At 35.9% G+C, this 10409-nt stretch overlaps 1 pseudogene; it reads right to left on the bottom strand.

Annotated features, from left to right (window-relative positions):
• Window positions 1-1249: 1249 nt before the first annotated feature.
• Window positions 1250-1639, bottom strand: LOC150002622 (NADH dehydrogenase [ubiquinone] 1 beta subcomplex subunit 4 pseudogene; annotated as a pseudogene).
• Window positions 1640-10409: the final 8770 nt, after the last annotated feature.

The raw sequence follows: 10409 nt of genomic DNA, 5'->3' as shown, positions 1-10409 counted from the left end.
ACAGAAGGAGTATTACACAATATGTGGATCTGAATGTATATAAAGAAGTAACATCCAGAAATAGTAACTATGAAGGCAAATATATAAAATTTTTAAATTATTATTTGTTTACTTAATAGGTAAGTGAATGTTTAAAAGTAATGACAATGGATTGTGGCTATAAAGGATTAAAATGTCTGACATCTATAGCACAAAAGTTGACAGTAGAAAATAGGAGTTGCAATGTTGTTGCAAGACACTTTTATTATACAGGAAGGAGTAAAATATCACTAGAAGGTGGATTATGCTAAGTTAAAGTAATATACTATAAGCCTAAAACATCCACTAGAATAACAAAATAAACTGTTGTGGCTTCTGAACTGACAAGAAGCTAAAAGGGAGTCATAAAAATTACACAATTATTTCAAAATAGCACAGAAAAGAAGGGACTAAAGAGCAAAGAACAGTTGAAACAAGTACAAAACAAGTTGAAATACGATAGATAAAAACTAATGAACTAATAATTTTATTAAATATAAATAGTCTAACCATTCAAATAAAAGACAGAGATTGTTAGATTGAATAAAATATCATGAACCAAATATATGTTACCTATAAAGAAGTCCCTTTAAATTTAAAGATGAAAATAGGTTAGAAGTAACAATATAAAAAATTCATACACTACGCTGACATAATGTAAAGAAGCCTCAGTTGACTATATTACTATTAGTCAAATAATTTTCAGAGCTAAGGATATTGTCAGTGATATTTATGAAGGTCTGTACAGAAGATATCCAGTCATGTAATATGAAAAATAGAGGCATTTATTGAAGAAGATACAAGAAGAATTGTATAGGACAAGGATGCCTTGGTCACCTTAAAAGTAGGCACCTTGGGACCTCACATAGTTCTCTCTAACTATCCTATTGTCATATTTTCCTGAGTCTCATCGACAGTCTGAATATCTTCCCTTTCAAAGGTGATTTTAGCTTTGGGAAAAGCCAGAAGTTTCAAGGGACCAAATCTGGGTTGTAGGGGGGCCAGGTGACCTGAGTGATTTGATGTTTCATCAAAAAACTCTCATGAGACATGATGCATGAGCAGGTGCATTGTCCTAATGAAATTGCCAATCACCTATTGCCTATAGCTGTGGCCATCTGAATCATCCAGGTAGTTTCCATGAAGGAATGTTTGAGCTTAATGCAAAATTTTTTAATGATTAATAGAAGATTTATTTAAACATTAAAACATATAGTCATCATTGCCAGATTTAACCTGAGATATTAAATGGTCGATCCCATTTTCCTTCCTTGATAAGTTTTTCCTTCTTATCTCTGTCAGTTCTAAAAATGTAGTACCAGAAGATGAGGGGCCCAACTCCAACCACAGCTCCTAAGAGTGACATCTTGGGAGTGGGTCTGAAATTGGGATAGATATTTGCTGATCTTGCATAGATCCAACGAATCAAAGCAGGATCTTTGATGGGCTCGTGGCAGTTGAGGTCATTGTGTTTAAGCAGGTACTCCCTTTTAAGCTGGGCTCTAATGGCCAACCGCTTGGCTTGTGCCTTCCACGTTTCCGGAGATATGTCGTATTCAGCTGGGTCGAGGGTAGGGGGCAAGATCACCAGATGCGAAGGCTTGTACTCAGGGATCAACATCTTGGGAACCTGAGGCACAACTGTGCCTGCGTTAATGCAAAATGTGATGCAGATTCATTGCTCTACTTGCGCAGTCATTTTGAATGTGACAGCCACACAGTACACATGCTCACTCAATGGTGTCTATGGCCCCCACTGGCTAGTACAGTGAAGTCATCATTGTTCAAGCATGTGCATTCCAGTTCACTCTCCTTGGCTGCCATGTTTCATCAATGTCATGCAAACTGTTCTTGTTATATTAACAATGGCTGGACTTTTTCCATATATACTTAAGTATGTAATATTTTATGTATATTTTATACTAAAATATATAGACAAGAATGCTCATAAAAGCACCCTAAATAACCCTTTAACTGAAAACAATAAATAATCAATACAATGGTTAAACATAGTATATGGATCCATAGTAGAATTGATGAATATTTGTGGTATATGCATACAAAGGAATATTATGCAGCAATGAGAAAGAACTCTATAGCTACATGCAACAACATTGATGAAGCTCACAAACATAATTTAAGCAAAAGAGGAAATAAGGAAATGAGTGGCTACTATATATACTTTCTTTCTGAGCTATCATTTCAATGCCATCTTAAGTAAGCTATCTGGTAAAAAAATAAAGAAAAAAAGGAAGAAAGAAAGAATCTCTAACTTCTTATATATGTGTTATTATTAACTAGAAACTCATAGTAATAAATATAATAAAAGGTAAATTAACATAGCTTTATATTTAAGGTTTGTGGCCAGAGAGGTATTTTTTTTTAAATATAATAAGAACATCAGTATCAGGATGAGCAAGTGGGAGCTAGAATTTGGAACACCCTCAAGGGAAGACACAGAATATAATGAATTCCTATGATATGCAGAGCCAGCTTTGGAAGAAATTATTAAATGTGAGTGTTGTCATATGTCTGTTTTCTAATCTCTCAAATTCCACTCAAGCTCCTGCTGGGCGGTGGCCGGATGCTGCTCCCCAGGTATCACAGGCACCTATGGGATCCTTGAAACACTATCCCACTTGACCTATGTCCTCTGACTCTTTACATGCTGCTTACTAAAAACACAGATTTGCCGACCTCATAGAGAAGTTCCTTTAGAAATGCTTCTTAGTAAGTGTTAATGAATAATGACTATGTAACATGTTTCCACTCCTTTGCGTAATTCCTAGTTTGGCAAAATAGAAACTATTTCCGAGACTGAGTCTTCAATGAGGGTGAATATTGAATATTAGAAACAGTGAAGGAATTATCTAAAGTTAACACCGATGAAATGAACACCCTCTCATCCCACTTTGTTACTTGCATTTGAATAAATAAAAGTAACATGAATAGGTTTCTTTGAAGGATAAATCAGTGAATGAAACCCAGCGAAAACAAAACAAAAAGCCGTGCGATGTTTAAAATCGCGCTTTTCCATCCAAGGTGAGTCTTGGAAGTGAGGTCTGGTGGTGTGATGGCCCAAGAGAAAATAAAGGATTTGCACAGCTGATTCAAGAATGATTCTGTGACAACACTTTCATTTTAAAAGCAGAGGAGTCAGCCTCTACTTAGCACAGAGCATGGTACGCACTAACTATGAATAGGTTGCATTAAATCTTATGCCAACTATTTTCCTCTCCCTCTGGTTAGTTTGTTGAAAACATCACAGGCCCCACACCAACACATTTGGTGGGTTTCCTGGGTGGAGACAGGCATTAGCACTTTTCATAAACTGGTGATTTAAGGGCACACTGAAAAAATAATATATAGAAATGCGATTACTTCTCTTAACAGCAGGTGGCAGTAAAGTCAAAAGAAAGATAGACTTTTCCGAGCTTCAGGTACGGTCCCTCAGCATCTTTGACCCTTGACCTCTGCATGGATACACGGAAATATAAAAAGCTTCATTGAAAGCTTGCTGGCTCCAAACATAATTCTTATTGCATATTTATAACAATATCTTATCATTAATTTACCCGATGATACCTTGCATTTATTTAGTAATTTAAAATTTTATGAGCTCTATTAACAACACATTGAGAAGTACACCTTGGTAGTTACAAAACAGTCATGTAGACATAAAGTTCAGCACAGGGAATATAGTCAATAATATTGTAATAACTGTGTGTGGTGCCAGGTGGGGACTGGAAATATCAGATGTATCACTTTGTAAAGTATATGATTGTCTAATAACTATGCTGTACACCTGAAATTAATACAACATAATATTGAATGTAAACTGTAACTGAAAAAAAAATACATAGAAAAATACATATTATTGTATCATCCTGTTTTTCTTAAAGAATGTACTTACTCTACCTATCTACCTCCTTAGTACTGTTATTTGGTCTGGGCAAGTGTTTTAAAATAATGATTTGGATATATATATTATTATTCTATCTATTCAACAAATAGCTCTTAAGTTTCTGCAACGTGTTCTAGGACAGGCTGAGAAAACTATACTTCCGAGGCATTTAAATAAGTACAGAGATAAACCAGGGCAATGTAAATGGAAATAATAAAATGATGCCAGTCTGTTTCTGGAGAACTAAATATATTTTTCTGCATGAAATGCCATGAGGGTTGAGGCCTAAATTTCAAAAAGAGTAAGCCAAACCAAGGCACTGGAAAGAGGCAGGAGGGAGGAGTATTCCCAGCAGAGGAATCCCATTATACAAAAATGTCCAAGATGAGGGATAGAGTAGTGACTTAGAAGAACGTTAGGTAATTTGCTATGCTTGAAGCAAAGGAAAATTAGTCTGAATAATAATAATAGGAGACCAAACCATGACATGTCTCTCATGCCCAGCTCAAGAACTTGGAAGTATTAAGAAGGAAGTTATTATAGGGTAGTAAAGAAGGAATTAAAAAGCTCAGTCATATCCATTACATTCTTTGATCTTCATAAAACCATATAAGTTTTCTTAGAGAGAGGGAAAACTATCAAAACATTAAGTGGCTTCTTTCAAGGTCACGAAGCTCTGTTAGGGACCTAGAAAGAGAAACAGGATTTTAGAGTTATGACCAGTGCTCTCGCCAAGGCATGGAACATCCTTGCACCATAGCAGAGAAGAGATCAAATCGCCAAGCCATAAACACCTTCACAGTCCTGACAAAGACTAAATATTTTACTTGAAGTATTTCTAGCCATATCCAAAACATAAAACAGCCCTTAAACCTGTTGAAGAGATAAGGATGTGAAACAAATGTGAGAGAACAGAAAATGTGAAGAAATCCAAACAGAATTGGCCTTAGGTTTAGATATATTACCTGTTCAGTTGAATCAAGAAAAATAAAATAATTTGTTCTGTTCTGTTTTGATGTTTGCATGTGTTTTTGTTTGTTTGTTTGTTTTGTTTTGGGTTTTTTTTGTTTGTTATTTTTTTGTTGAGAAAGCATAGTGTTTAGAAAGACTATATATAAAAAAAAGAAATTTAAGTGTTTCTGTAAACTTAAAGCTTTTTTATGCCTTGAATTGACTTTATATTCAGACTGAAGCAGTCTCATTTCATACTCCTAAACAGCTCAAAGGAAGTTCATATTAATATTCATACTATACAGATGAGGAAATTGAAATCCAGAGAGGTTAAGTGACTTGTACCTACACAGCTAATAAATGTCAGGCAGGAAAAGCAAACTGTGAGACAGAAAGGGTGAAATGTTATTAAGCCTATTTATATGGATAGCATAAAAAAATAACAAAAGATTCTTCATCTCTGTAGTGATATCTTATTTTCTGATCATAAAAGTAATGTATATTCATGATTAAAATTTGAAAAGAAAATGGATTTTTATATTTGTAAAAATTAAATAGCAACATTATAATATAAAAGGAAAACGTTCTAAAAAAAGTGATAACAGGTGCTTATCCAATATTCTATCCACTCAAAGGTTCTCAAAAAATGGTCCTATCAATAAGGGAAAATAGTAACAAGTTAACAACATAACTAATTGATTTATAATAAAGTTATTACTCTATAAACCAGAGAATATGTTTTTTTAATCCATAGAAAATATGTTTGAAAATCTCAGAGTCATGTTATCTAAGTTGCAATGAAACTTCAAGCTAAAATCTAAATAAAAACAAGAGTAATCACAGCATGTGAGGTACAGAATAATGAAAATGAGAACAGGCTTTATGAAGTAGACTAAACCTACACTGAGAGGGAAATTCACTGCTTCAAATATTCTATTTAAATTATTATTATAAAAATAGAAAATATAAGCACATTCATTTTGAATTAGTGACACATTCATTTTGAATTAGTGACACTCTACATATCACATGCCTGGAAAATATAAGAGATTGACATTTGGCTAATGATAGAATTATATCTCAATCACATTTGAGTGATGTATTAGTAGAATTTCTTTAATAGCAAGTGACAAAGACTCAAAGTAGATTAAACATGAGGAATTTTTTATTCAATGAATTTTGGAGAAGTCAACAGACATTGAAATGGGGTACAGGTCTTCCCCACATCCCATGGTTTGGGGGTTGGGGAAAGGAGATGATACCGCTTTTAAGGTACTTTGCATATCTACAGTAAGCTGGTAGCTAGATAATAGGGGCAACAGGTGTACCTGACTTTCAGGATTTAAAAGAAGGGCAGGCAGCCTGGAGAAGGGAAACATTATGGAGGTGTGCCATGATGTAGGAGGATAATGTAGCAGCCATATAGGAAACTGCAAGCAGCTATGCAGTTCGTAGGCAGGATTCGGCCATGCAGCCTGGGCTAGTAAGAAAACAGGCACGCTGCTGCTTTGATCGTGCCTGCTCTAGCTGACTCCGAAGCCACCAAGGACTCTGCCTTGCAGACTCGGACTCTTTCTGGACTCTTGGAACTCAGGGCATATGGAAAGGACACTCTCTTAGGACTTGTGCCTTTCCCAGACTTCACCATGATCCAGTGTAATGAGGCACATGCTTTCCTAGACTGTTATACAGAGGCTGAAGATAACATACCCCAGACCCTGGAGGAGAGAGCTGACAGATAAGGAATGGGGAACCATTGGGCTTGGTTTTGGGTTATAGCCTTTTGCAGAGCAAGGAAAGTGCTGGGTCTCATGGGGAAACAGGACTCCATGCAGAAATGCTCCCAGCACCACCTCACCCCCACCTCCGCCCCCGAAGGTTGGAATATTGTAAATAAAGACCTGTTTTTCTCAAAACTAAGTATTGGGTCATACACCAAGGCACCATGTGAATGAGCCACAGTTTGCTCAGTAACAACATGACAAGAAATAAAGGAATCAGGGCTATTGGGAACCACAAAGGGGCAGAAAGCGTGTACTTGATCTCTCTCTCTCTCTCTCTCTCTCTCTCTCTCTCTCTCTCTCTCTCATTTCATTGCTTCATATGACTTCACAACAGCCACAAAAAGTTGTAGGTTTTTTGACATGTAGATTTGTGACCTCAGAACAAGTTTATGAAAGGAATTTTAAAAGTCTCATTTGGGTTAGTTACCAATTCAAAAATGAGATATACTCTCCTGTCCTTCAGACAAGGGTAAGTCTTCATAAAAATGGTGAGGAGATCATTGTAAAAAGTCCAAATCCAAAGATGATGCAAACTGACTTGAACATGAAGCTATGTGATAGAAAATGTCTGATTCCAGAAGTGAAAGCCAAGTTTCAACCCTCAGCTTGAATTGAAGGGATGCTGCATTGGACAAAAATAAATAAATAAAAAAAACCTTCCATGAAAATAGAAGAAACTAAACATAACTAAATAAGTAACTATACTTTACTGTAAATAAAGGGAAAGGGGTGGGGGGCTGGCAGAGGTAGAAGAAGGTAAACGAAATAAATGGTGATAGGAGGAGACTTGACTTGGGGAGGTGAACACACAATACATATATAGATGATGTATTATAAAATATACCCCTGAGATTGATATGATTTTATTAACCAATGTCACCCCAATAAATTTAATAAAAAGTAAATGACAAAAGACATATATTTTATAGTCACATATATATGATATGAAATAGGAAACTATGAGTTAATAAATAATGCAATAAATAATCCTTTGTAATAGGTATTTGTAAATGTAATGAGGAAGAAAACACATTCAAATTTGAAAGAAGTAAATATATACACAGACACAGAGAGGATCAATAAAATTTTGTTCCCCAAGTTTAGAGAACTTTAAGATGTGATACCATCCCCATGCAGAGTTGCTTTAGGCTTCATTTATGGATCTGAGGTTCCAAATAATAACCCAAACTTGACTGTCTTCTTTCATCTGCCTTTTACCCCAAACTCATTATAATAAGTATTCACTTCAAGTCCCCTGCAAGTCCCCTAGGGACATCTCATGTGCATTCATATCGAACCACAGGTCTAGTGAGCTGTCCAGTTAGTTTCTGCCTGGCATTAGCTGTTTCTTTCCTTTCACAGTCTTCTGTTGAGGACCGTGGTGCACTGGACTTCCTTGTCCTCTAGCAGGGGCTAGAGTCTCTCGCTGCACATTTTCCAGACGCCCCCGTGTCATCCTGGAATTGCTCTCTTCTCTCAGAGCCCACGGTAGCTAGGGATCCAGGAGATGAAAAGCTGAATGTTTTATATTTTGAAAGGAACGTTCTTATGAAGTACACTGAAGTAATGTTGCTCACATCTCGATATCATATAGACTTTAGGAAATGAAACAGCTCTTTAATTTTTACTTTTGGACTCTTTATTCAAGACAGTAGTCAGATTTAAATCCAGATGGGATCTGGACAGTGAAAGAAATAAAAATGACAGTGAATGGGATTTTTTCAAACGTGACTTCCTTCCTTGCCAACCAAAGAAATAAATTTGTTTATTTTATTGGAGGTGAGTTTACTGTTATTTGCTTCTATTTCCTTCAGATTGATTGTTCTCCCAGATGCAAAGCTAAGTGCAAATTTTCTGCATAGCAGTAACCTGGACTTGAGTTCAGGTGTTTGGATTCTTAGTTTATTTTTCTATGCACTGGTAATGATCACAGATACTCTATGTTTAAAAACAAAAACAAAAACAGACAAACAAAACTATCTACTACCGGAGAAAATGGGACCTTCATGAATTGCTGCACCCCTCTCAGTTATAGCAGTGGTTCACATTACTATCTTGCTCTCATTGAAACTTTTCTTGGTCCAGTGTTCTCTCAAGTCTCCAAATAAAGCCATCACTTGCAGTCTAAAATAACATAATACTAATTTAACTCCAGTTTGTCTCACATTGCTCTCTAATTGGTTCAAGCGTGTCCGTCATCTCTCTGACTCCACAATGACTGTTGAACAGGCAGAAATCATGTCTTACACTATCGTGACCTCAAAATGTCTAATCTGGGGTCTTAGATTACTGGAGTAGGGTCTCAGTAAATATTTATTTTGATTCATATCTAATCTACATGCTGAACCATTCTTTCCACTTTCCCAGGATTAGATACTAAAATCATTAATGTAAAATCAATTTGTATTAGAAATTTCTCAACTCATATTCCTATTATATTAGCATGTAATTTTCTGAATATGGTTGAAAATTTCTGCTTGTTAATGAAGTCTGTTTCAACTGCTCTCATTATGAAACTTTCAAATCTCATTAACTAAACCAGGCATTAAAAATATGAGGATAATAGAATGAAATAAAAACATGTTGATACGATTAGATCTGGGTAACTTTCATCTTCTACTGAGGGAAAAAACTACTGCCTGAGTAACTGATAACTCACGCGTAGGAAACAGAACTTTATAACGTACAAGGAATACACTTGCCTATGTGTTCTAGAAGAATCAGCAATTTTCTCATTTGACTGCATCCTAACTAGAGTTATGGGTAGAAGTATAAAAATTGGGTGTACCTTAATGAGGGCACTGCTATGATGTGCATTTTCAATAGCGGTGTTGAATGAAAATACAAATACCCTTTACTAATTCCAATCCTTATGTACAATGTCTCAAGCCTTTATTTAACAGTACTTGTTAGAAATTTAAATTCAAGTTTATTGACTGCTATCTACCCTAGACACCTATGCCATTTTTTTTTTTTTTTTTGGAAATGTAGGAAAGAAACAACTCATAATCAAGCAGTGTAGGTTTTAAAAAAACATTGCCCTTGCCCTGAGCATTTTTCTTCTCTTTCACTCAGATATGATACTTCCTGAAGGCAGAAAGGAAAAAAAATCTGGACAGTGAATCATCTAGTTCTGGCACATTTAAATCCATTAGAGAATCATAAAATGTCAGAGCTAGAAGCAATCTTCAGATCATTGTAAACCAGTGGCTCTCAACATGTGTACTGCAAGAGACACACTGGTGTGCCACACAAAGTTTTTAAAAATGCAATACCTGATTGTTTAGTCAGAAGCACTGACCTCTTTTCCCTTAGATTTTCAAATAAAAAATGACAATAGCCAACACAACATAGCTGTTTGGTGTCGTCGTCGTCGTCGTCGTCGGCAGCCGTCCGTCTCGAGAGACGATGGTGTAGCTTCTTAAGAGTCCATCTGCACCGCCGAGAATGGCTGTGCAGTCCGACTCGGGAGTGACACGGTATCTGTCTCCTCCTGTGTTGAATTGACAACTTGTGATGACGCTGAATGAAAATTATACCTAATTTTTTTGTTAGATCAGCAAAAAATATATATTTTTTTTCTGTTGTGCCACCGTATATTAGTAATTAATTTATGTGTGCCATGAGATGACAAAGGTTAAAATTTGCTGCTTTAGACCTACCTGCCATATAATCAAACACGACAGCATGGAAGCATTGATACTTCAGAGGACTTTAGAAATGCAGACTCTCGGGCCCTACTGAATTAGGAT

The sequence above is a fragment of the Furipterus horrens genome, unplaced genomic scaffold (assembly GCF_987537825.1).
Source record: "Furipterus horrens unplaced genomic scaffold, mFurHor1.1.pri manual_scaffold_8, whole genome shotgun sequence".
In the NCBI taxonomy this organism is placed as follows: domain Eukaryota; kingdom Metazoa; phylum Chordata; class Mammalia; order Chiroptera; family Furipteridae; genus Furipterus; species Furipterus horrens.
Note: the sequence above shows the minus strand (reverse complement) of the source record. Positions and strands in the feature narration are given on the sequence as shown.